The 27,488-nt window shown below is 39.4% G+C and overlaps 1 long non-coding RNA gene across 8 annotated transcripts in view; it reads right to left on the bottom strand.

The window, feature by feature from the left end:
• Positions 1-27,488, bottom strand: part of LOC137203415 (uncharacterized) — a 685,692-nt gene that overhangs the window by 251,371 nt on the left and 406,833 nt on the right. For all 8 annotated transcript variants that reach the window (XR_010933093.1, XR_010933088.1, XR_010933087.1 and 5 more), the window contains exon 6: positions 22,929-23,146. This is a non-coding gene — a long non-coding RNA (uncharacterized lncRNA). The remainder of the gene's footprint in view (positions 1-22,928; positions 23,147-27,488) is intronic.

Below are 27,488 nucleotides of genomic sequence, written 5' to 3'. Positions count from 1 at the left end.
CTGCAGAAATACAAAGGATCATGAGAGATTGCTACAAGCAACTATATGCCAATAAAATGGACAACCTGGAAGAAATGGACAACTTCTTAGAAAAGCACAACCTTCCGAGACTGAACCAGGAAGAAATAGAAAATATAAACAGGACAATCACAAGCACTGAAATTGAGACTGTGATTAAAAATCTTCCAACAAACAAAAGCCCAGGACCAGATGGCTTCACGGGCTATTTCTGTCAAACATTTAGAGAAGAGCTCACACCTATCCTTCTCAAACTTTTCCAAAATATAACAGAGGGAGGAACACTCCCAAACTCATTCTACAAGACCACCATCACCCTGATACCAAAACCAGACAAAGATGCCACAAAAAAAGAAAACTACAGGCCAATATCACTGATGAACATAGATGCAAAAATCCTCAACAAAATACTAGCAAACAGAATCCAACAGCACACTAAAAGGATCATACACCATGATCAAGTGGGGTTTATCCCAGAAACGCAAGGATTCTTCAATATATACAAATCAGTCAATGTGATACACCATATTAACAAATTGAAGGCGAAAAACCATATGATCATCTCAGTAGATGCAGAAAAAGCTTTCAACAAAATTCAACACCCATTTATGATAAAAATCCTCCAGAAAGTAGGCATAGAGGGAACTTATCTCAACATAATAAAGGCCAGATATGACAAACCCACAGTCAACATCATTCTCAATGGTGAAAAGCTGAAACCATTTCCACTAAGATCTGGAACAAGACAAGGTTGCCCACTCTCACCACTATTATTCAACAGAGTTTTGGAAGTTTTAGCCACAGCAATCAGAGAAAAAAAAAATAAAAGGAATCCAAATGGGAAAAGAAGAAGTAAAACAGTTACTGTTTGCAGATTACATGATACCATACATAGAGAATCCTAAAGATGCCACCAGAAAACTACTAGAGCTAATCAATGAATTTGTTAAAGTAGCAGGATACAAAATTAATGGACAGAAATCTCTTGCATTCCTATACACTAATGATGAAAAATCTGAAAGAGAAATTAAGGAAACACTCCCATTTACCATTGCCACAAAAAGAATAAAATACCTAGGAATAAACATACCTAAGGAGACAAAAGACCCATATGCAGAAAACTGTAAGACACTGATGAAAGAAATTAAAGATGATACAAAGAGATGGAGAGATACACCATGTTCTTGGATTGGAAGAATCAACATTGTGAAAATATCTATACTACCCAAAGCAATCTACAGATTCAATGCAATCCCTGTGAAACTACCAACGGCATTTTTCACAGAACTAGAACAAAAAAATTCACAATTTGTATGAAATGCAAAAGACCCCGAATAGCCAAAGCAATCTTGAGAAAGAAAAATGGAGCCGGAGGAATCAGGCTCCATTACTTCAGACTATACTACAATGCTACAGTAATCAAGACAATATGGTACTGGCACAGAAACAGAAATATAGATCGATGGAACAGGATAGAAAGCCCAGAGATAAATCCATGCACATATGGTCACCTTATCTTTGATAAAGGAGGCAAGAATATACAATGGAGGAAAGACAGCCTCTTCAGTAAGTGATGCTCGGAAAACTGGACAGCTACATGTAAAAGAATGACATTAGAACACTCCCAAACACCATACACAAAAATAAACTCAAAATGGATTAAAGACCTAAATGTAAGGCCAGACACTATAAAACTCTTAGAGGAAAACATAGGCAGAACACTCTATGACATAAATCACAGCAAGATCCCTTTTGACCCACCTCCTAGAGTAATGGAAATAAAAACAAAAATAAACAAATGGGACCTAATGAAACTTAAAAGCTTTTGCATGCAAAGAACCATAAAGAAGACGAAAAGACAACCCTCAGAATGGGAGAAAATATTTGCAAACGAAGCAACGGACAAAGGATTAATGTCCAAAACACACAAGCAGCTCACGCAGCTCAATATCAAAAAAACAAACAACCCAATCCAAAAATGGGCAGAAGACCTAAATAGACATTTCTCCAGAGAAGATATACAGATTGCCAACAAACACATGAAAGGATGCTCAACATCACTAATCATTAGAGAAATGCAAACCAAAACTACAATGAGGTATCACCTCACCTCAGTCAGAATGGCCATCATCAAAAAATCTACAAACAATAAATGCTGGAGAGGTGTGGAGAAAAGGGAACCCTCTTGTACTGTTGGTGGGAATGTAAATTGACACAGCCACTATGGAGAACAGGATGGAGGTTCCTTAAAATCTAAAACTAGAACTACCATATGACCCAGTAATCCCACTACTGGGCATATACCCTGAGAAAACCATAATTCAAGAAGAGTCATGTCACAGACCTAGGGAGAACGGACTTGAGGATATGGAGAGGGGGAAGGGTGAGCTGTGACAGGGCGAGAGAGAGGCATGGACATATATACACTAACAAACGTAAGGTAGATAGCTAGTGGGAAGCAGCCGCATGGCACAGGGATATCTGCTCGGTGCTTTGTGACCGCCTGGAGGGGTGGGATAGGGAGGGTGGGAGGCAGGGAGACGCAAGAGGGAAGAGATATGGGAACATATGTATATGTATAACTGATTCACTTTGTTATAAAGCAGAAACTAACACACCATTGTAAAGCAATTATATCCCAATAAAGATGTTAAAAAAAAAAGAAGTATAATCTTCTATCTCTACTTGTAAAGTCTTCTATCTCTAGGAGTACATTCTTCTATCTTGAGGAGAATAGTCTTCTATTTCTAGAAGTATAATCTTCTATCTCTAGGTGTAAAGTCTTCTATCTCTAGGAGTATACTCTTCTATCTCTAGGTGTATAGTCTTCTATCTCTAGAAGTATAATCTTCTATCTCTAGGTGTAAAGTCTTCTATCTCTAGGAGTATACTCTTCTATCTCTAAGTGTATAGTCTTCTATCTCTAGAAGTATAAAAAAAAAAAAAGAAGAAGAGTCATGTACCACAATGTTCATTGCAGCTCTATTTACAATAGCCAGGACAGGGAAGTGACCTAAGTGTCCATCAATAGATGAATGAAGAAAGATGATGTGGCATATATATATAATGGAATATTACTCAGCCATAAAAAGAAACAAAATTGAGTTATTCGTAGTGAGGTGGATGGACCTAGAGACTGTCATACAGAGAGAAGTAAGTCAGAAAGAGAAAAACAAATACCATATACTAACACATATATATGGAATCTAAAAAACATGGTTCTGAAGAACCTAGGGGCAGGACAGCAATAAACACGCAGACGTAGAGAATGGACTTGAGTACACGGGGAGGGCGAAGGGTAAACTGGGACAAAGTGAGAGAGTGGCAGTGGGAAGCAGCCGCATAGCACAGGGAGATCAGCTTGGTGCCTGTGACCACCTAGGGGGGTGGGGTAGGGAAGGTGGGAGGGAGACGCAAGAGGGAGGGGATATGGGGATATAGGTATATGTATAGCTGATTCACTTTGTTATACAGTAGAAACTAACACCACTGTAAAGCAATTATACTCCAATAAAGATGTTTAAAAAAAAAAAAGCACACAATAAAGAATCATCCAGTAAAAACTCTCTTAACTTTCCCAATCTCTACCCCCAACATGGTGGAATGAAAAGAATATGGGCCTGGTGCCAGAAAGAGCAGGATCCAATCTCAGCTCTGTCATTTACTGTCCATGTGACAGTGGGGAAGTTACTAACCCCATTTGGCCGTAATGTCTTCACCTGTTAAACAGCAACAACAGACTGGAAATCTACCCTGTAAGGTTTCTGTGATGGTTAGGGTTCATGTGTGTAAAACAACAAGTATAATGTATGACAAGGAATTGGTCAATGATAGTTATTTTCACTTTATCTCTCTTTTAGCATACTCTTCTCTCTGCTTCCAAAGTTGTCCTTTTCACCCACACCCTCCTCCTTCCAAACTTCTTCCCTCAAAAGATGTGGTTTCCATCCTTTTCAAAATGAATCCCTCTTCCTTAGATTATGAGTCTGTTTTCTTCCCCTTGCTCTGGGCTCTGTTCTCTGTCTGTTCTCTCTAGCATCTTATACTCCTCCTTCTCTGGGGACTCCCTTCCAGCTGGCTTCTCACCTACAGAGGACTCCCCTGGCCTTGAAAACATCCTCAGGGGAGAGGTTGCAGGAGAGTGGTTACAACTGGGGATCAGGGAGAAAGTAAGTGACAGTTCTGAGCATGATGTATATTTGACAACTCTTCAAGGGAATTTTGATATGCTTTCTTCCATCCACGTTGGAGATATTTCACCTTATTGAATAGAAAAGTTCTAGCTTCCTTATTCCAGTTACCACCAATTTCTGGGGGAAAAAAGTAGGGGTGGGTAATAAACCTTCATAGGCCATTTTATGATTACTCATTCACTCTTTAACACTTAGATGGCTTGTTAAAGCAAAGGTTTCTGGGTCTCAATCCCAAATTTCTGATTAAGTTTGGATTAGGGCTGAGAATTTTATTTCTGACCACTTCCCAGGTGATGTTGATGTCCTTGTGCAGGAACACTCAAGAACCACTGCTCCAGAGTCTTGCTGCTTGAGGTGTGGCCTGTGAACCAGCCACAGCTCACCTGGGAGTTGTCACAGATGCAGGATCTAGTCCCCACCCACACCTACTGACCCAGAATCTGCATTTTAACAAGACCCATGTGACTCACATGCACATTAAAGTCTGAGAAGCACTGCTCCAGATCAATGGTCCTTGTATAAATGTTAAAACCGCTGGGAAGTACTTTCTAAATACTAATTCCTGGACCCCACCGCTGAGATTCTGACTTAGTTGGACTGGGGTAGGGCCCCAAACATCAGTATTTTTAAATCCCTGGGAGTCTCATTAAAGTGCAGATTTGGATTGAGTAGGTCTGAGGTTGGGCATTTCTAGAAAGCTCTGAGGTGATGCTGTTGTTATGGTCTGGGGATCACATGTTAAGTAGCAATCCATTCCAGAAAGGGCCATTAATGCTCTCCTCATCCCCAGATTCAACTATCCTTTTTCAACCCTCATCCATCTTCATCTCTCCACAGCTGTTATTCATTCTTCCTGCTTTAAAACACTAGTTCTCAGCTTTGACTACAAATCGCTGTCACCTGAAGAGGTTTTAAAACTACTGGTTTTTGGTCCTACCCCCAGAGATTCTGAAGTAATTAGTGTGGGGTGCAGCCTGAGAACTGGAAGATCCACATCTCCCTAGATGATCCTAATGGGAGCAAAGCTTAAGAAGCACTAGTTTAAAACCATTGCTTGCTATACTCCTGAGATACAGCACTATTCTATATTTTCTCCTACTTCTCAATCACTTCTTCGTATTCATCACTGGCTACTTTTTCTATCATTTTGGTAGTTTCATCCATAACTACTACAAACATGTATCTGTATCTGTATCTGAAAACTTGACAAGTTCCCCAAATGTGCCTCTCTTGACTTCCACATTTGGATTAAAAATCTCTTCATTCTCATAGTCACCTAGGCTCAAATCCGGACACATAGAAAAGTCTAAACACTTAGAGTTTGATTCCTCTTTCTGCTTCTCTGCCCTCTCCAGCCAAGACTAGGCTGTTTCTTCTCATCTCCTTCAGTGTCTCTGCTGCATGGCTTCTCAATTCCATTTCTACTCACAGCTGCTTCCAGGTTTCATAGTTTTTCATAGTTACTGTAATAGCCTCCAAAATGTCTCTGCTTCTCACCTTTCTCCCTGACTCAGTTTACACACCTTGACCATGGAGTCAATTCCTCACCCCACTTCCATGGCATATATTAACATCTCACTGAAGTAGCATTCTCAGGGTCCCACCATGGGAATACTCCAATGAATTTTTTCCAAAATTATATTCCCACACACACACGTCCAGCCCACCTTACCTGGTGCATTTCTTTTCTTCATAGCACTTACCATCTTCCAACTTTATATAATTTGTTTGTTATGTTCAGTATCTGTCTCCCACCATTAGAGTATAAGCTACATGAAGACAGAGATTTTTGTGTCTTTTGTTCTTTCATTTGTCTCAAGAACCTAGAAGAGTACCTGGCAATCAATCACTATTGGTTGAAGGAATTAATACATTTCAACCATAGTTAGCAATGTAGGTATCAGCTAATTATTCATAAACTAGTTAAGTCCTGCTACCAAAGTTAGGAGCTCCCTGGCAGGATTTGGTCAAGGCCTTCTCCCTGGGGAGAACTCTGGGCTCCAGGAGGTGGGAGGGCACAAAAAAGGTGAGAAGAAGAGGTCAGAGAGGAGGGGAGAAGAGAGGAGTTAGCTAACAGTCACCACACAAGACTGTCACTGTATTGACTTTTGCAGGCCTTCATCTGGTTTGTTCTGAGTGTGTTTATAAGATGTGGAAATCCCTGTCTGGTCACTGTTCAGCCCTGACACAAACTGCAGAGACTTACAGGAGACCAGGGCTAACCTTGTTACTGGCTGAGGAGGGCTCAACAGGCAAAAGTGACTGCTTTAGGGCCCCCCGGCACCAAAGACTCACCGCACGCAATCTTTCTTCTCTGAGATTAAGCTGGCCTAGAGCCATGGTAAACACCCAATCTCCCTTACAGGGAGGAAAGATTAAATATCTGATTAAAATTTTTGGCTGCTAATTTATTGAACTTGGATGGATGAACTGTTTGGAAGTCACATGACTTTCCCTGTGTGTCTGCTGCTGTTGTTCCCCAGAAAGAGGTCAGGGCTCCGCGTGGGCGTATGGGGGCTGCTAGGCCACGGGGCCATCTTTGAAAGCTCGGGGGCCAGTTCTTTCCCAGTTCGTTCAGGAATGTCCACATGGACCATGGCAGTTTCTGTTTCAACCTCTTTCTCTGTTCTGGCGCTTTGTGGATTTGGTTCGTCTCAGCCCTCCCCCGCCTATTGTTCTGAGCCGGCCAGCAAAATGATGTCATGGGCAGCTTAAAAGTATACGGGAAGTCTTCAAAGCCCAATGACTTCAATATACTTTATTCCGTGGACTCTGGCTGCTGGCTTGCTATGGAAACCACACCCCGCAGACCTGGGGGAGGCAGCCATAGGCTTAAAGCCTCTCTCCTCTCCACCCATCGGTCCATTATCCCCCCGCCCCCCCACCCAACCCCTCACCTCCATCCCAGGGCCTTGGACAGAAGCCATCACCAGAGGAGCCAAGGGAAGCCAGAGGAATAGGAGGTCAAAGGGAGTTTCCTCAGAAAAACGGGGACACAGGACTCTCAGGAGAACCAGAGGTCACCTTTACCGACCTTTGGGTGATAGTCAGGTTAGCAGCGCTGCCAGTCATGGCAATGTCCCCAGAGAGGGCAAAGTGACAGCAACCACAAGGAACTAGCCTCAACTTGTAAATGGCAGTGAGAGTGCTGCCCTGTGATCTGGAGTAGAGTGACCAGGAGGCAGTTTGTAACAGGATAATAACAAAAATGTATACAGGGCTTTACAGTTTCTGCAGCAGGCCTTCATATATATTCCTGTATGAGTCCATCACAGAAGCCTTGCGAGGTATGAGCCCCATTTTACCAATGGGGGTCAAAAACAAAAAGCGGAGAACTTTTTTACTTACTCAAGGTCACCAGCTATCAAGGGTGGAACTGGGACTCAAATCCAAATCCCATGAACTTCCAAGTCCTCCACTCTGTGTTCGAACTGGGGTCCTAGTTTCCTTTCCTCATTCCTAGTCTTCATAGAAATCACCCCAAATTAGTGTTTGTCCAGCTATCTAGTATGTAGTACTGCTCTGTCTTACAGAACTACTAGAACTTTCCTTTGTCCCCATAAATGACACAGAGTTTGTGCCTGGCCCTGGTGTCTTTGCCTGTCTGCGTATGCTCAACCCTCCAAGACTTTGGAGGTAACTAATTTCACATGTCCACAGACTGGCCCTTGCAATGGGGCTGGGCATTGCCTCGTCATTATTACGTAAATTGGGGACACTGTAGCTCTGTGATACTGGTATTGAGGTAAAAAAGTTTACCCAGAACCAGGAACATGACTTTCTAAAGGCATTTGCCATTTTCCAAACACATAAGGTATGAAGTCTTAATTGAGGTCCATAGACAGAACTTAGGGGGTCTGTTGAAACAGGATGGGGAAAAAATCACATCTTTGTTTTCATTCCCTTTCATTGAAATTTAGCATTTCCCCCAATTATGAATGTAGGCAACATACTACATTAGTATTACAGTATCTGTAACTTTGTCACCAGTAGAAATCACAAATTTTTCAAGTCACATTTCAGTTGTAGCAGATATCTCAAAATACCATTTATGTTCATCACTACTTGGAATTATGGTAAATATTAGGCCTGCTGCTAAGTTTTGTTACTTATTGCATTATTGATGAAGCAACTATATTTTAATATCACAAGTTTAATTTTTAGACAGTTGGTCATGCAGGCTTCTATCTGCAGAGAAGGAACCTAGCCTCCTTTCAGGATTCTTATCTCCATCTGGCCCTAATTATTTCTTGAAGTCCTTAGGATATTTAAGACTATATTTCCATGTAATTGGCTTCCTTTGTAATCCTAAGTATAATATTTTATTCATTTAAAAACATTATTTGGATAAAGAGTCCCTAGGCTTCACCAGGCTGCTGAAGGGGTCCATGCACAAATGAAAGTTAAGAGCCCAGCTGCCATGTTGCTGGAGTTGAAGAGTTGAGGGGATAAAGCCTTGGTCACCTGAACTAGGTCTTCCCGCCACCTGCTGGAACTTCACTCTGGGCAGGCAGAGCATGAAGGTCAACAAGCCAAGGCCATGTCTGGTGAGGAACTGAGGAGACCTGGGAAGCTGGGCTCACGGACACCTTGCGGGGCTGCTGTCTAGGCTGATTCACACCTTTACACTTTCCTCAGGAGCTGCACAGCCCATCAGCATGTGCACTAGTGTCCCTTCTCACTAGCCTCACACCAACGCTCCCCAAGGCTGCTGTGTGGCCCCATAGCCACGCTACTCACTCCAAGGCTTTGCCTCTGGCTGTCTCATTAACTTGAGAGAGAGCAGGGTCAGGATGAGCTGCTCTGTGGATAGTCATCAAGCCTGATTTCACAGCATGTTTAAGTGGCAACTGTACACCAGTCTACACAGCAGCCAACTTGAGCACCTCTCCGTGGACCTCAACTGGGAAACAGTCAAGCCAGGTTTGGAGGAATTTGTGTCGTCGGCACTAGTGGGTATGCACAGCTATTAGGGATTTTTGCACAACCTACCTGGCTAAGATGGTGTGATTCTACAAGGCACTAATACCTATTCACTATACACCAGCCATGCTATTCTATATTCTCATAGCTCAAGTACTAGAGTAACTCTAGGCCTCCCTGGTCGATGCAGACATAGTAACATTGATGTCCACCTCTCATGGCTTCACGGCCCCCACGTGCATAGAAGGAACCAACCCTTTTTCAAGATCCTTTCCTCTATCCAGCCATAACTATTTCTCTTGCGGGATGTTTCAGACACTCTTGCGAATCAGTGTAGGCTGCATGTTGATTACCACCCCTGCAGCCCAAAACAGGGATCCAGGCCTCTCTTTACTGCCGACTTTGCTGCCCCATGCCACCATGCATACTCTTGCTGATCTCTGCCTCCCCTGACTGAGGATCGACTCTTGGGCACACGTCTCAATCCTCTGGGCACTTGGCTACTCAGCAGTTGGCTGAAAAGAGCAGCACGCCCGCCCGCAAGCTCCCTTTGCTAGAGGGCACCATGGCGGGCAGCCTGGGCTCAGATATGCTGGGAGGCTGGCTCATGGAGCAACACCTTCTCTTCCACAGATAGCCCTTCCAACTCCAGAATGTGCATAGCCCTCCAGAGCGGTGGGGTAGGGACAGGTTCAGGACAAAACAAGCTGGCCGTGCTTAGAACTGCACCTTCTTTCAAACCTCAGCTTACTGTGCCTTCACTGAATCAGATTCACCATGCCTGACACCCCTTTCCTTCTGCTGAATCCTCTCTTAGAAGGATTCAAAGATACTCCCTTGAATCTGACCTCGGCTGTCCTGCCCTGCCCTCCCTATTTTGTTCTCCAGACAAACCTGCGAACATCAAGACCCCTTTTAAGGACCTGTTTCAACTTCTATTACTGGGAACCTCCTCAGACCCCAGAACAATCCAAGACACAGTTGACTGGAGGGTAGAGGGGAAAAGATTACCCTAACTCCACACCCCAGATCCATCTACGTTCATTAGAATTGGTCTCCTTCTGTAGATACTCTTGAGGAAACTAAGTTGTGTAAGCCGGTGAGAGGTCTCTTGTTCTAGCATTCTGGGCTTCCAGTACAATCTTGGTATTATGATGAAGTGGAAAGAACTTGGACTTTGGGGTTAGAGTGTGCTCAGCTCCAGCAGCAGTTTTGTTTTGTTTTGTTTTTTTAATAATTTTATTTATTTATTTATATATTTTTGGCTGCATTGGGTCTTGGTTGCTGCACGCAGGCTTTCTCTAGTTGTGGTGAGCGGGGGCTACTCTTCATTGTGGCGCGTGGGCTCCTCACAGCGGTGGCTTCTCTTGTTGCGGAGCACGGGCTCTAGGCGCACGGTCTTCAGTAGTTGTGGCTCGTGGGCTCAGTAGTTGTGGCTCTCGGACTCTAGAGCGCAGGCTCAGTAGTTGTGGCGCACGGGCTTAGTTGCTCCGTGGCACGTGGGATCTTCCAGGACCAGGGCTCGAACCTGTGTCCCCTGCGTTGGCAGGCGGATTCTTAACCACTGCACCACCAGGGAAGCCCTCCAGCAGCAGTTTTGACAGTTACTAACTGTGAGACTTGGGTAAGATCTCTCTGAGCCCACTTTCTTATATGGATGTGGGAAGTAGTCATACTTGCTTTGAGGGTTGTTTTGAGGATTAAAACAACCCTCAAATCCTCCATTTGAGGATTAAATGGAATACCTAGTATATAGCACCTTGTACCTATGTGCTTTGCACATAGCTGGCGACTGATACATCTTAATTCTTATTTTGAATATTACTTTTTAAAATTATGCTTAGGTGTACCAGTTGGATGTGAGATACATTGAGGGGAGGTTTCTGGAATTGCACAACAAGCTTATTAATTAGAAAAATATTTCTTTGCTATTCACTAAGTCCTAAAAAAGGAAATACAAGCAGTAGGAAATTGTTTATAGTACAAAATAACAAAATATATATTACTGACTAATCTGCAGAGTAAAATTAAAGTTATACCATTTGATAATAGTATATAATAAAAAGAAAAAGCCAGGGAAGAAAATTTACATTATTCATGTAACTGTATTTGCCAAGAAATATGCCAACTTTTTTGCTGTATTATCTAATGGTCACATTATAATTGAGGACACTGAGGCTCTCTAGATTAGATCCCTAGAAAATAATAAATGTCATTCTTTCTTCTTCTTTCACCTTCCTCTGTGTGTCTAAAACTCAGGCTTCATTATCCACTTTCTACATAAATCCAATTCCATGCCCCACGGTTCCATACCTCACTGTCTCTACTCCAGACGTAAAGTACCCTGGCTTACTTGGAGAGATGAGTGTGGGCTGCTCTTCCTTGGGTGCCCACCTGAGACCAGCAGAATTCCCAAGCCTGTGCACCAAGAGAGCAGCACTGCTGCTATACACTGAAGGTATCCAGAGATCTGCTTTACTTGTCACTGTGGCTTCCTTTCTAGTAACATCCAAGATATCTTTCATTGTGACCTGCTTTGATTGGAACCCCCTGGGAATTTTGAGCAATGTTCTACTTAAATCTAGCAAAACCTCACTTCTAACAGAACTGGGGAGAAAGAGTGGGCAGGAAGGCCGATGGAAGGGGGGAATCTCCCTTCTGTGGCTCCACATGATTGGATTCTGTGACCTTCAAAGTCTGAAAAAGAAAATTGGGTTGATTCATAAACAACCAGGGACTAAAATACTTCTGGTTTCCTTTTATTGTACTTCTGGGAACCAACCGATTATGTTCAGAACTCTGGGTTATTGGTAGGGTTTTGTTTTGTTTTGTTTTTTTAAAGCTGATTCAGGAACCTTAATGAGTTTTCTGGGCTGTTCATTTTGGCACTTTTGTCTAGTTTTCGTCACCCAATCATGAAGGAATAGAAAAGGTTCATCCCAGAAGAAGGAAGCCAATCAGTGACCAAGGCTGCCAGGTAAAACACCAAAACAAATACAAAGGGCTGAATTCTCACACATCACTACTGGGTCCATTTCCAGAACAGAACCTGAAAGGTGAGAGGCAGAAGGGAGGCTGGAGACACTGCTCTGCTGCAGGGCTTAGTATTTAATCTCAAGTGGCTGAAGTATGTCTGTGCTTGATTCAACTGAAAGGATGTTGAGGTATTAAACAAGGCCTGTGTAACCCTTAAATAAATAGAGAAGGGAGCCAAGAGTTGGTGTAGTCATAATACCTTACACTTCTATAGCATTCATAGTGTTCAAAGCAACTTCATAAACACTCTATATTTTGATTGATTCCTCATCACGATCTAAATAGGATTAGCCCCATTTCTCACTATTTTGTGGCTGAAAGGCTGCTGAAAAGGTAGTCTAAAAACAATTAGGGAAACACTTTGGACCACCCTTCCCACCAAAGAGAAACTTCCCCACTAGTGCTACAGGTTCAGAAAAATGCTCTCTATTATCATCCTTCTAAAACACAAAAGTATTGGAAAATAATTGCTCTTCTACATTTTTTTACTCTAATGCTTTATGTAAGTCAAAACTTGATGGATACTCCACAAGATCTATTAAAAAATACTTTCTTCTCCTTTCTTTTGTTCTATTAAATTTGGGAACCTAACATAAAGTCAACAGGTAAGATAATAGGAATAACATAGCCCCACATGTTTATAATTTATCTCATCTACCAGCAAACTGAAAACTAAATTTCATCTTCTGGGATAATAAGTGCTTGCCACCTAGAAGCCTGTTAACTATTTGTATGATTTAGGAAAAAACAAAAAGTTGTTTTATTCTGTAATGTGTATACAGTTGCAACATATTTTTAAATTTGTTTTGGAAATTGATATGGTTTAAGTCTTAAATAGTGATAACAGAGGGCAACAAAGGTCTCTAAGAATAGTATTATTTTATATAAATAGATAGAGGTTTGAAGTGATAGGCACAAAAATACAAACAAAAATGAGTTTTTTTTTGTTTTTTTTTTTTTTACCAACTCACGGCAATGTTGTGGTTTTCTTTTCTCATCTACAAGAGGTGGTAAGGTGGAATCACGCTCTCTTGGGAGGCAAAGGACCAGGAATCTAGGCTTCCTGTGTTTGCAACTTTAGGTGACACATATGACCTCTTGATAGTGCTCATCAAATGAGGAATAAAAACACATTCTCTATCTGAAAGCAAGGAATTAGATCAATTTGCATATAGTCCTTTTATTTCTTAAGATCTACAGCCCTTTCATCAAAGCATTTAACTCTAAAATAATTGTGTAGATTAATTCAAACCCAAACCACAAAAATGTGCCTAAAATTTTTCTAACAGTCCAACCTGATTTTGCAGTGATGTTTGGGAGAGAAGTGAAGTAAGTCACAGTCTTTCTGTCTGGCTGTCATAAACTGTTGCTCATCCTAAAAAAGTAACGCAAGCACCCACTGTGGGTGAGGCACAGAAGATGAAAGCTTACTGCCTTGTGACTAATAGAAAAAGAAGACTGGTCATTGATCTTAGAGAAACTTTCACTTCTAAGTGCAGATTTTTAGAACTCCTTTGCTTTTATGTTTCCTAGGTTACCATAAGCTGAACCCATGAAAACACTTTTATGTATACCCTCTTCACATGTTGGATTAAAGTGCTATGCTATCTTAGATTCCTAACTAGACTCCTAGCTCCCTGAGATAAGCATCTGTTCCTTCCTCGTCCTTCTATCCTCCATGATACTCAACTCAGTGCCTTGCCTGCAGCAGAGACATAAAAACGGTTCAACTGAATTGACCTGACTTCATTATTCAGCTGACTCTTTAGCTTTTGCTCAATATTTCTTAGTTCTAGTTGGGAGCCAAAGCATTGAGAAGGTTTTACTAACAACTAAAAATAATACTAAAAGTATCTTCTAGTCCAGAAGAGATTATGTCTATCTCAAATTAAGAACAGATGAGAAATATTAAAATGTCCATTAGAGTACTATAAAATGTTCCAATTCTTTGTCTGTTTCCGTCATGAATCAGGGATCCCATTTGGAGTTCATCTGCAACTTCAAATTTGCATAAGAAAGGCTTCCACTGCAAAGCATCAGAATCATTTTGCAAATTCAAAATATCCAGATAAGTTGTTCATTCGTATTTGTATTTGTAAATATTTTTTCCAAGTTGTTCATTCGTATTTGTATTTGTAAATATTTTTTCCAAAGTAACTGTTGGGCATGGACAGAGATGGGATTCTGGAATATGTTTGTATTTGTAAATATTTTTTCGTATTTGTATTTGTAAATATTTTTTTGGAATGAAAAAATATTTCATTCTTAATGAAGTTTTGACTTGGGAATTTTTGACATTTCCGAAATAGAAGATGTAGGAAAATATGAAAGGTGTAATTTTCCCTGAAAATAAGTAAAGTGATGCCCACAGAAGATACACAGCTTGTTCAATATTTCCAGGTTGCCTGTGAGGAGGCAACTCAGTATATTGACTGTAGGGTTCTAGTGGCTGGTTTTTCATCTAATACATTTTCAATAAAGGGATGCCAATCAATCTGCCATAACAACTCCCTAAACTTTGATAGTGTCTCCAGTACTATTTTGATGCCTCAGAGGAAAGCAGATTTGCTTTTTACAGAATCACTCTCAGTGGAGTGCTGTGAGAAAGCTACAAGCTCTACATATAAAACACGAGAGCTCCCTCTACAGTGGTTACCAGCAAAAGTGCCCTCCAGCTGGTTGCCCTATGCTGGGACCCAGATAGAAGCCCACAAACAAAATAAAAACAAAAGGAAGCTCTCTTGGCTTCTTTTCATGAGTACAAAATAGGGTGGGAATGAGAAGGTAGAACTATTCCATTTGCCAAGCAGAGGAGAAGAGTGATGAAAGAAAAGGGATTGTGTAAGAGAATGTAATGTGTATAAGCAGATTATTGCTTGTATTTGGTATGAAGTTTTCCTGTAATAACAATGACCAATTTAGTTTATTTCTAGCTATTCATATCCTTGGGTTTTGCTTTGTCTTGTTTTGCTTTTTGTTTTGTTTTAAGGTGGAAAAGGAATGGTAAAAGGGATGTCATGAAGAGAAGGGAGAAATTATAACACAATACAGAGGCAAGCCGGGCTTCCCAGCACCACTGCAGAGGCACATCCCACCACATTCCTCTGGGCATGATTGACTGGCCAGATGAAGAGCTTCAAGGTCATCAAAGGAAGGAGAAATGAGGAGTTGCCTGAATTTGTGTTGATTGGTGCATTGCGCAGAGCAAGGATGAAACGTAAAACTCAAAGGGAAAGGGCGAAGCAGATGAGGAATTATATTCCTGAAGAAACCGTGCAGCTTGAGAACTGTGAAATGTCATTGGCAGGTAGCCCATTCCCTTTAAGAAAATGTGAAGTATGTGCATTGCAGACAGAGGGGACCCACTATAAACATGGCTCAATAACTCTTTCAAATGAGAGAGAGGGTTCATATTTACCTTTCAGAGACGCTGGGTCACCCTGCCTTATACTGAGAGAAGGAAATGTCTCTAACACCTTAAAATGTTGAGTGCATACCGCATACCACAAAGCTCGACTATGGCTGATAATGGGCACAGCGGTCACTGAAAGGTAACCAGCTCAGCAGAAGAATTCATGTGGGTACCATGTTCTGGTGACTTGAATTTATGCCCCTTTCCCAGACATCAAAGTGTATTCCTCTATTTAAAAAGTGAATATATTAATATAATCAGACTTTTTTTAACCTTCAGGTCCAAAAGGAAAAGTGGGTGAGAACTTTCTGTCCACCCCCACACCTGCTCCCCACCTACACAGAGACAACCTGAAGTGCTAACAGTGCTTAAAAACTTCAGTCAGATTCTCCTAGAAAAGTAATAGTTGGGCATGGACAGAGATGGGATTCTGGAATATGTTTGACAGTATAATCTTCTATAGTACTCTTTATTGGGAGAGACAGAGGAAGGAGGGAAAAAGAAAATTAAAAGGTTAAAACGTGAAGAGATGACTGTTGAATAGCTGAATAAAACCTTGTACAGCCATAGAGTTGGACGCTATTCAGCAATCTAAACAGGAATAAAGTACTGATACACACTACAACACAGATGGATTTTTAAAACACTATGTCAAGTGAGAGAAGCCAATGCAAAAAACCCCCCCAAAAAAACACATATTGTATGATTCCATTTACATGAAATATCCTGCAAAGGTAAAACTATAGAGACAGAAGGTAAAATATTATTTGCCTGGGACTAAGGCTGGGAGTGGGGATTATCTGAAAATGGGAATGTGGGACCTTATTGGAGTGATGGGAATGTTCTGAGACTGAATGATGGTGATGGATGCCCAGCTTCGTAAATTTACTAAAAATCATGAGTTGTATACTTTATGCAGGTGAATTTTATGGTATGTAAATTATAGCTTAATAAAGTTTTTTGTTTTTTTAAGTAAATGAACAATTTGGTAGAAGCAGTCACTAATTTGATTTTGTAAGATTTTAAGAAAAGAAAGAAGATTTAAAAAAAATGAAAATATATGACTACCCCTTAAACTTCCTCGGATAGGTCTACACCTAATCAAACTAATAATAACACTTTTTTTCTTAACTAAAGTACTTCTCATGGTCCACCCCATACTGGAGTTATTTGTGTACGTATCTCTCGTCCCCTAGCCTGTGAGATCTTAGAAGAGAGGACCTCTTTTATATTTATTTTCTACCATCCTCAGTGTAATGCACATTAGCTTTCACAGAGTAGACACATAATGAATATTTTCTGATTTGAAAACAGGATCTTTAGGAAAGAAGAAAGAGCTTAAATGGGGCAAGAGAAAAGATGAAGCATTCAAAGGAGTTAAATAGCATGCAGATAGACTTGTTTTCTCCAGAAAACCAACTTCCAAATAAAGGTCTCTTCAAGAGAAAGCAACTTTAAAGAGAACACAGGTCCTTGAGGGAGCAACAAGAAGTCTAGGTAAAAATGAAATACCAGAAACAAAAATGTATCTGTAAATACACCACAGTATAATCCCTCCATTTATGCACATATTTTTCCTGAGTACCGCCACCACTTAACACACACACACACACACACACACACACACGTCAGAAACCACACACAGGAGTAGAAGGCAATGGTGAGTGGAAGGATACATCTTCAATTAATCAGTATTTATCAATGTATAAAATACAGTCCTCTGTGCATGACACTTTACTGCAATGATAACTCAGCTGGAACATGCTCTTCTGTGTCACAAAGGATACCTCTGGAACCAAAGCCACCAACTAGAACGGTCAACTAAACATTGGTTCCTAGTCATATGTTTGGTCTGACCTCTTGGACAAAGCTTCGTTAACACCTTAAGATTCAGGAGTTACTCCAAGGGACAGAGTCCATGCAGCTACCAAAGTCAGCAGCAGTGCTTAGAACAAAGACTCACATATAGAAATAACCAAATAAACATCTATCATATTTAAATTTGAAAAGGAAAGGGAGGAAGGGAGGAAGGAAGGGAGGGAGGGAGGGAGGGAAGGAGGGAGGAAGGAAGGAAGGAAGGGAGGGAGGGAAGAAGGAAGGAAGGAAGGGGGACAACAACCTATGAAAACAGAAAAATAAGTAAAGGGGTAGAAAAATAGCATCAATTCAATTTTACAGTTAATTTGTGTGGGAAGCTGGGGAAGCTAAAGATGACAATTACTGTCACAGTTTTAAAAGAATTATTATGAAGAAACATTAAATAATTATTCTAATTCTCCAAAGAGCAGAGGAACAAAGAAAATGCACTTAAATTGCAAGAAAAAGAAACTTCAATTAGCCACAAAGTAAGCTTGTCAATGAGGGTAACTCACAGGTTCCTAACACAGTTCACACACCATTCATCCCTACAGACAGCTAAGAAGGCAATTATTATTTTTCTCAGTTGGAGTAAATATAGACCTGCCCAAGGCAAGAAGTTGAACCAGGAACCACTTCTGCTCCCTTCCTGATCTCTGATTTTGTTCAATTTTCTCTTGCTTATCTTCTAAATGTGCTTGTAATAACCTGCCCTCTTGCTAGCACCTTCTTGTAAATGAGATGCCTATCTGGGTTTATCCCAGCTAAATAAACTGAATTCAATAAAACCCATCCTGGGTTATCCGCCAGGAGAGTTATTACTCCACTAACATGCTACTGTTGCTACCGTTACCTAATACTTTAACTTCTCCTTTAGGCTTGAGTTATGCTACGTCGTTGTATATCTAAGATAAGAGGCTGTCTGGAGTCTGTTCAATGTTATCGCATAACACGCAGTGACTTTTTTATTGAAGGCACTCCGTGAGTACCTCTGCACTGATGCAGGTTTTATTGAAACTAATTCAGAGACTCTGTGTGTGTGTGTGTGTGTGTGTGTGTGTGTGTACATGCATATGTGTACACATTCATATATACATATGTATTTAAGAATATATATGTATATTTTAAAGATAAATGCTGAAATGAAAAAAGAAAAGTCATAATGTTACTCTTCACAGTTAGTTAGCTAATAATCTGCATTAATCTGTCAGACCAGTACACCCTGTGTTTAATCTAGTTTAAACCTTAGAGTGGCAACCCTATTCTCTTAAGTACAAACCAGCCCAGTGGGAGCTTGCTGTCTCTCCATGCTGACAAACTCAGCCTCTGCCCAATTTCTGCCACTTCAGATCCCTGAAGATGTAGCAATTCCCAACCATGACGTCCCCAGACGGCTAGGCCTTCACGGAGTTAGAAATTGGGGTGTTCTGATAGAGTGTCCATGTTTCAAAAATTCTAATGGAAATTTTACATCTCCTACAAAGCCTACAATAGGCAAACGGTCTGCCTTCTTTGGTTTTGAGTTTTACCAAGTCCTTAAATAATCCTGATTGTCTCATACTTATCAGAAGCTCTGGTTAGCATCATACATGATTCTGATGAATCAATTATTGAGGGAAATTAATTATTCCTTAAACTGTAGTTTGATATGAGAAAATATTTGAAAACGTGGACTTAAAAAAGAAAAATTATATAAGTTCTCTGATGACAAAAAGGTTTGGTATCCCTACCATGAAAACAGCATTGGGGAACATGAGAGTACTGACCTGGGAATCATCATTTATTAAATGAAGGCATACCTAGACACCTTATGAAATAAAAGTCCATCATCATTTATTAAATGAAGGCATACCCAGACACCTTATGAAATAAAAGTCCAACCTAAAAAAAAAGGTAAAAATACATGCCATACTCCTTTCACTTCCTGCCCTGTGATTCAGGGCCCAAATTCAACATGAATTTGAAACATTCTACAACAATTTCATTACATACACCTAGATTTCTGAGGCAGCCAGAGAAATATTCTACATCTTTTTCTGTTGCCCATATTCTTACATGCATTCAGAGAACACAACTTCCAGGGAAAAAATGTGCAATAAGTAGGTAGAAGATTAGTGTTGGCATTTTTGTGCTTCCAACCAGGGGCAAAGATAGGAAAACTTTCTCTAGCTTTTTGCTGTCTGGAAACTATGGGTTTTCATGTACTCCATCACTTCTGAGTATTGAGGAAACAAGAGTAGGAAAAGATACCGCCTTAATAAAGCAACGTTGCATAGGAGAATGCCAGTTGGAAACTGGTAACTGGACTGTAGCCCACTGAAAAGCTGCCCTCTGGGCTGTAGATCAAATAAAGGAACGTGACTATCACATGATACAAAGGGGTCGAAAACAGGAAAATCCACACATTTTACGTGGTATAGCCATAGAACGAAAAATTATTCAGTCATAAGAAGGAATGAAATACTGACACACACTACAAAATGGATGAATGTTGGAAACATTATGCTAAGTGAAAGAAACCAGAAGCCAAAACCACATACTGTATTATCCCACTTATACAAAATATTTAGAAAAGGTAAATCTATAGGCAGAAATTAGAATCATGGCTTCCTACGACTAGGAATGGATGGGAATGGGAAGTGACTGCAAACGGGCACAAGAGATATTTCTGGGATGATGCAAATGTTCTATCACTGGATTGTGGTAATGGCTGCAGAACTCTGTAGATTCACTGAAAATCGTTGAGTTGTACATTTAAAATGAGTGAATTTTACAGTATGTAAGTTACGACTCAATAAAGCTGTTAAAATATTTTAAAGTTTCTGGACTCATATGACATGTTCACTGCTGCATCCTCAGCACTCAGCACAGTTCCTGGCACACAGTAGGTGTTTAGTACGTGTTTACTAAATAAGTGTATGAATAAGTGAATGAAGTAATAATCAAAGAGTTAGGATAAAAACCAGTTTTATGACTTACATAAAGACCTGTGCATACATGTTGAAAAGATTCATTATATTCCAAGCAAAAACAACTTATGAAGCCCAAACCTAGATATTCCAATTTTTAAAAATATCATATTAAAGAAGAATTGCTACGCAAATTCAGAGAAAAGAAAAAAAGTTTACAAAGGGTAGCTTAATATTTTTTCTATGCAATAGTAAACATCAGAAGAGAGTGGAGGAACATATAAAAAATTTTGAAGGGAAAAGAGTAAACTCCAAGCATTTTCTTCCCCAGTTAACTTGTCTTTCATATGGGAAAGACATTTTCAAATGTGCAAGGCTTTCATATATATATAAACTATATACCCCTCTTGAAAATGTTATTTAATATTATATCAGATGGTATAAGCTAAATGAAGCTATAGTTACTAACAACCCCAAAACCTCAGTGACTGAAAATAGCACAGGTTATTCTTTGATCACACTTAGTACCTATGGTGCAGGGGAGAGAGTTGGGATCATCTGCTGCTTACTGTTACTCAGAGGTCCAGGCTGATGGAGAAGTTTCATCTTGAACTTCTCCAGAGGGAAAGAGAGCTCTGGACAATTCCCACTGGCAAGTCCATTCACAACTCACTGGCTAGAACTAGTCACATGGCCTCACCCAACTCAAAGGGGGCTAAGAAATGCAACTCCAGCACTAGCTTGCCCCCAAGGCAGGGCAGAGGGTGGAGTGAGGAATGCTCCAGTGGCTGCAGGTTTCCTGCAATCACCTGGGTTCATGCAAGCCCAGTTTACCCCATGTCACAATGTGGCACTGGACCTTGGGGCTGCAACCAGGTGAAAGCTCCCCATGGGCCACAGATGCTACTCCATCCTAGGGCAGTGTCTGGGTGGGGCAGCAGCCATAGTTGGCGTTTACTCAAGCAGCGCATCAGAAGCAGCCCAGAACTCTGATGGTGGCTGGTTCGACACAGCTCACACCCCAATACATGCCAAGAGTCCATGTGGGCCCACCTGCCCTGTGGTGTGGCTGCACAACAGAGCAGGGGGCAGTGGAGCCTGTGAGGAGTGATCAGCTATGAGACACAGAGGGAACTTGGACCCAAGGCTGTGTCTGAACAGAGCGAGGGAAACATTATAAATAAATTAAAATGGTACCCTAAAAATATGTGCAGGTAACACATAGAAAGGCAAAAAAAGAGAACAGAGGATCAAGAAACAAGGAAACAAACAGAAAACAGGTAACAAATGGCAGACTTAAGTCTTAACATACCAATAATTACCTTAAATGTAAATGGTCTAAATACACCAATTAAAAGGTAAAGAGTGAATATAACTAAACATGCAGTTACCAGAGGACCCAGCAACTACACTCATGGGCATTTATTCCAGAAAAGTGAAAACTTGTGTTCATACAAAAACCTGTACACAAATGTTCATAGTAGCTCTATTTATAATAGCAAAGAACTAAAAACAACTCAGAAGAACTTCAATGGGGTTGAATAGTCCAACAAATTGTAGTACATCCATACTATGGAATACTACTCAGCAAATAAAAGAAACAAACTATTGACACACATGACAACTTGGATGGATCTCAAGGGAATTATACTGAGTGAAAAAAGTCAATCCCCAAAGATTACATACTATATAATTTCATTTATATAACATTCTTAAATTGAAAAAACTATAGAAATGGCAAAAAATACACGAGTTTTATGAGATAAACAGAAATTTAAACACTGAGTGATAGAAAAAAATTAAGAAATTAATTTTTTAGTTGCAATAATGTCTCTATGGTTATTTTTTAAAGTTCTGATATTTAGGGATACATACTAAAATATTTATGAATGAAATATATCTGGGATTTGCTTCAAAACAATTTAGGGAGTGGATGGGAGAGGGAAAATTATAGGATTCACCATGGATTCACAGTTGTTGGGACTAGAAATGGGTATGTGTGGGTTCATTATATTGTCTGTCTACTTTTGTAAGTGTTCAAAGTCTCCATTATTATTATTATTAAATAGTAAAAGCACTTGGAAAAAAGTTTTTAAAAACTGAATGTAGATATTGCATTATTTTAAATAAATGTACAACATATAAATTTAATACATCCTATCCTATCTAAAACCTAAGATAATATTAACAAAGGCCAAGAATAGTGAGGTGGGAAGGAGAAAGTTAAATTGCACTAAAGGATTTGTTTTAAATAGAGATAACTCAAAAGATACCTCTTAACTCTGACTCTATCAGAACACACTATTACAAATAATAAACCAAAAAAATTGGTAAACCTTACTACTCTAAAACTAAAACCGCAAGAAAGCACCACAGTAAGAAGTTTTCATAGGAGATTTGAACCAAAGCGCTAAGAAACAGATAACTCTTGTGTTAGTTAAACTTATCCAAAATATACACAAAGAAGGTGCATGAGTTATCCATTGCCGCTTAAGACATTACCTCAAAACTTAGTGATTGCAAACAACAAAATTTATTATCTCACAGTTTCTGTTGGTCAGAAATCTAGGAGTGGCTTACCTGGATGGTTCTGGCTCAGGATTTCTCACCAGGCTACAGTCAAGATGTTGACAAAGGCTGCAGTCACCTTGAGGTTCAACTGGAGGTGGCTCTACTGCCAAGCTTGTTCACATGGCTTTTGGTGGACCCCAGAAGATCTACTTTCAAGCTCACTCATGGTGGCTTCTCCACGGGGCTGCCGCATGACATAGCAGCTGGCTTCCCCCAATATAAGCAACCTGAGAGAGAGTGTACAAGATGGAAGATACAGTATTTTAAGAACCTAATTTTGGAAGTGACATTCCATGGCTACTGCCATGTCTGACTCAATAGAAATGAGTCAATAAATTCAACCCACATTCAAGAAATGGAGATTGCACAGGAGCAAGAATACCAGAAAGTAGGGCCATTTTAGAGGGTGCCTATCATAGAAGGCAACACTTTAAATTCAATTTATGAAATCAGTGATACCAAAACCTGAAAAGAACAACAAAGGAAGATTACTGACTAATCTCACTTATGAATACCAATGCAAAACTCCAAAATATTAGTAGACAGAATCCAAAGCTTATTAGAATAATAATATACCATGGCCAACTGAGGAGTATTCCAGAAATTCAAGTAAGATTTCATATTAGAAAGTATATCAGTAAAAACCACCATACTAATACAATAAAGAATAAACAATTGGATTATTTTATACATACTGAAAAGGAATTTCATATAACTCAACACCTGTTGTTGTTTCATATAACAACAACCTGTTGTTGATGGAAACAAACTGCTCAACAAAATAGAAATACAAGGTTTAGTAATTAGTGTAGGCTAAATTGCTATAACAAATGTATCCAAATGATAATGGCTATATTACAATAAAATCTTACTTATAATTTATGTAAATAATAGCATGTGATGGATATTCTTGATCTGCTTCTCCACACCGTGACTAATACAGAGGAAAAAGTAAGTTATGAGCAGTTATTAGTTATTGTGAGAACTAATACACAAATTCAGTAAAGTTGCAGTTTACAAAATTAATAAAAATCTGTTATGCTTCTATACACTAATAACAAACTGTCAGAAAGAGAAATTAAGAAAAACCTTCTCTTTTACAATTCCATCAAAAAGAATAAAATACCTAGGAATAAATTTAGCCAAGGATGTAAAAGGCCTGTACACTAAAAACTATGAGACATTAATGAAAATATTGAAGACACTCATAAGTGGAAAGATATTGCACACTCATGGATTGGAAGAATTAATATTGATAAAATGCCCATACTACTCAAAGCAATCTAAAGATTCAATGCAATTCCTATCAAAACTCCAAAGGCATTTTTCACAGAAATGGAACAAACAATCCTAAACTTTGTGTGGAATGACAAAAGACCCCAAAAAGCCAAACAACCTTGAGAAAGAACAAAGCTGGAGGCATCATGCTCCCTGGTTTCAAACTATATTACAAAACTGTAGTAATCAAAACAGTGTGGTATTGGCATAAAAACAGACAAATAGATCAATGGAACAGGTTAGACAGCTCATAAATAAACCCACACATACATGGCCAATTAATTTATGGCAAAGAAGCCAAGAATATGCAATGGGGAAAGGACAGTCTCTTCAATAAATAGTGTTGGGAAAACTGGACAGCCATATGTAAGAGAATGAAACTGGACCACTATCTTACACCATACACAAAAATTAACTCAAAATGGATTAAAGACCTGAATGTAAGACCTGAAAACATAAAACTCCTAGAAGAAAACATTGTTGGAAAGTTCCTTGACATTGGCCTTGGCAATGATTTTTTGGATCTGATACCAAAAGCAAAGGCAATAAATAAATAAATAAACAAACAAGTGGGAAAAAATAAACAAGCTTTTGCACAGCAAAGGAAATCATCACCAAAATGAAAATTCAACCTACTGAATGGGAGAAAATATTCCAATCATATATCTAATAAGGTATTAATATTTAATTAATAATTTAATTATTAATTTAAAATTAAATTTAATTTAATAAATAATAAAATAATTTAATTAATATTAATATTAAAATATATAAAGAATTCATACAACTCAATAGCAAAAAAATAAATATATAAAACAATTTGATTTAAAAATGGACAGAAGATCTGTATAGACATTTTTCCACAGAAGACATACAGACAGCCAACAGGTACATGAAAAGATGCTCAACAACACTAATCATCAGGGAAATGTAAATCAAGACCACAAGGAGATATCACCTCACACCTGTTAGAATGGCTATTATCAACAAGACAAGAAATAACAAATATTAGAGCGGATGTGGAGAAAAGGGAACCCTTGTGTACTACTGGTGGGAATGTAAACTGGTACAGTCATCATGGAGGTTCCTCAAAAAATTAAAAATAGAACTTGAATATGATCCAACAATTCCACTTCTGGATATTTATCCAATGAAAATGAAAACACTAGCTCAAAGAAATATATGACCCCCATGTTCATTGCATCATTATTTATAATAGCCAAAATATGGAAATGACCTAAGTGTACATGAACTGATGAATGGATAAAGAAAATGTGGTATATACATACACAATGGAATATTATTCAGCCATAAAAATGAAGGAAATCTTGCCATTTGTGACAACAATGGATGGACCTTGAGGGCATTATGCTAAGTGAAGTAAGTCAGACTGAGAAAAATAAATACTGCATCATCGCACTTATACATAGAATCTAAACAAACAAACAAAACAAAACTCACAGATACAGAGAACCAAGCAGAGGCGAAGAGTGATGAAACAAAAGGGATTGTGTAAGAGAATGTAATGTGTATAAGCAGATTATTGCTCGTATTTGGTATGAAGTTTTCCTGTAATAACAATGACCAATTTAGTTTATTTCTAGCTATTCATATCCTTGGGTTTTGCTTTGTCTTGTTTTGCTTTTTGTTTTGTTTTGAAGTGGGAAAGGAATTGTAGAAGGGATGTCATGAAGAGGAGGGAGAAATTATAACACAATACAGAGGCAAGCCTGTACATCTCGTGTACAGGGATATTCATTCAGTATTTTCTGTTACAGCAAAATGTTGGACATAAACAAAATGTCCACTAATAGGCCTCTGGTTAATTATGATAATCCCTGTATTCAAACACTCTTCAGCCATCAAAAAGAATGAGGTAGCTTCAATGTTTTGCTATAAATTGATCACCCAGACAAATTTTAACTTTAAAAAAATACAGAATATGTTATGCTAACATTAGTGTTAATTTACAGACCAGTTTCCAAAGCCAAGTAGGAATAATTTTTAAATTATATGTTTCTTTCTTTTTTCCTTGAATCATCAAAATTGATTACAACTACATTTCTGAAACTAAATGTTATAACTCATCCTTTAGGCATGCTAATAGAATATCAAGCGTAAGCCAGCAGAATTTGTGTGGGTAGCTCCCCCTTTTCTTTCCACCTTTCCCTAGCAAGTATTCTGGGAAATGAGGCACTTTTTTTTCCTGAACTAAGTGTGCTTCACTGTGACATCATTCCTTCTTCCTTCACCCAATATTCCCAACTTGACCCATAACCCAAACTACATTCTTTTCCCATTGGAACTTAAATTTTCCCCCCAAATGGTATTTTAACCACACAAAAGAGCCTTCAAATTAAAGGCTAATTTTCATAAATTCCTGAAATGTTATTGCAAAATCACTTGGCAAATGTCTGAGAATGGTTGTAGATCATTATCCTACCTGCCTTAGTTTTGAGAGATGCTGTAGAGTGTGAATAACTGGAAAGACAGACTTCCTGCAGTAGGCACGTCTGTTTTCAAAACCTATTTTCCAGAATGATTGTTGACTCCTTGGTATCTGTTCTTTTTCTTTGCTTATTAGATATCCTGCATTAGAATATGACTCAGCAAAGTAATGCAGCTGCACTCCGTCTTTCACCCCTGATCTGGTTCATCCTCAAATCTTCAACTACCAGGAAATGTGATTGTTAAAATGAAAGTCCTGGAACTCAGATAAAGAATGAATAACACTCTTTCCGCAGGTATAGGCTTTACACTGGAGCTACCCATGCATTTTGTTATTTGGCTTTATTTTTCATATCATTCACATTAGACATCATTCTTTGTAACTGTCAAGCAAGTGATACTTGTTGCCTATCATCAGGAGTAGAAGTTCAAACACTTCTGCCCACTGCATCTTGGTATCAGAGTTGCCAAGGAAAACCCAACGCAGTCATGAACTGGATGGAACACCTCATTGCTCACATAGAAAAGACGCAGAGCAAGATCAGCTTCGGTAATGGGTGCTTGTCCCCTATAGCCAGAGGGCCCCTCCAGGCAGCTGCCATAGAGTGATTAGCCTACAGGCATTCCTCCTGTGCCTCAGAATGAAGGACCCCATCCCCCCCCCAACAGGGACAGATATCGTAGTGCTACCATTTGACACATGCTTAAACAGAATAAAAGTCCAAAACAGGGAACGATATTCCCACACAAGGAACCAAGCCCAGCACAGGCTGTGAGGATTCCTCATCTCTTGCTAAAGAAGTGTTCCAGGCCTGAGGCCCATTTTTATGTGGCTAAGTAGGG

Source organism: Pseudorca crassidens, chromosome 12, assembly GCF_039906515.1.
Source record: "Pseudorca crassidens isolate mPseCra1 chromosome 12, mPseCra1.hap1, whole genome shotgun sequence".
In the NCBI taxonomy this organism is placed as follows: domain Eukaryota; kingdom Metazoa; phylum Chordata; class Mammalia; order Artiodactyla; family Delphinidae; genus Pseudorca; species Pseudorca crassidens.
The sequence above is the reverse complement of the archived record's forward strand: the minus strand, read 5'-3'. Positions and strand labels throughout refer to the sequence as shown.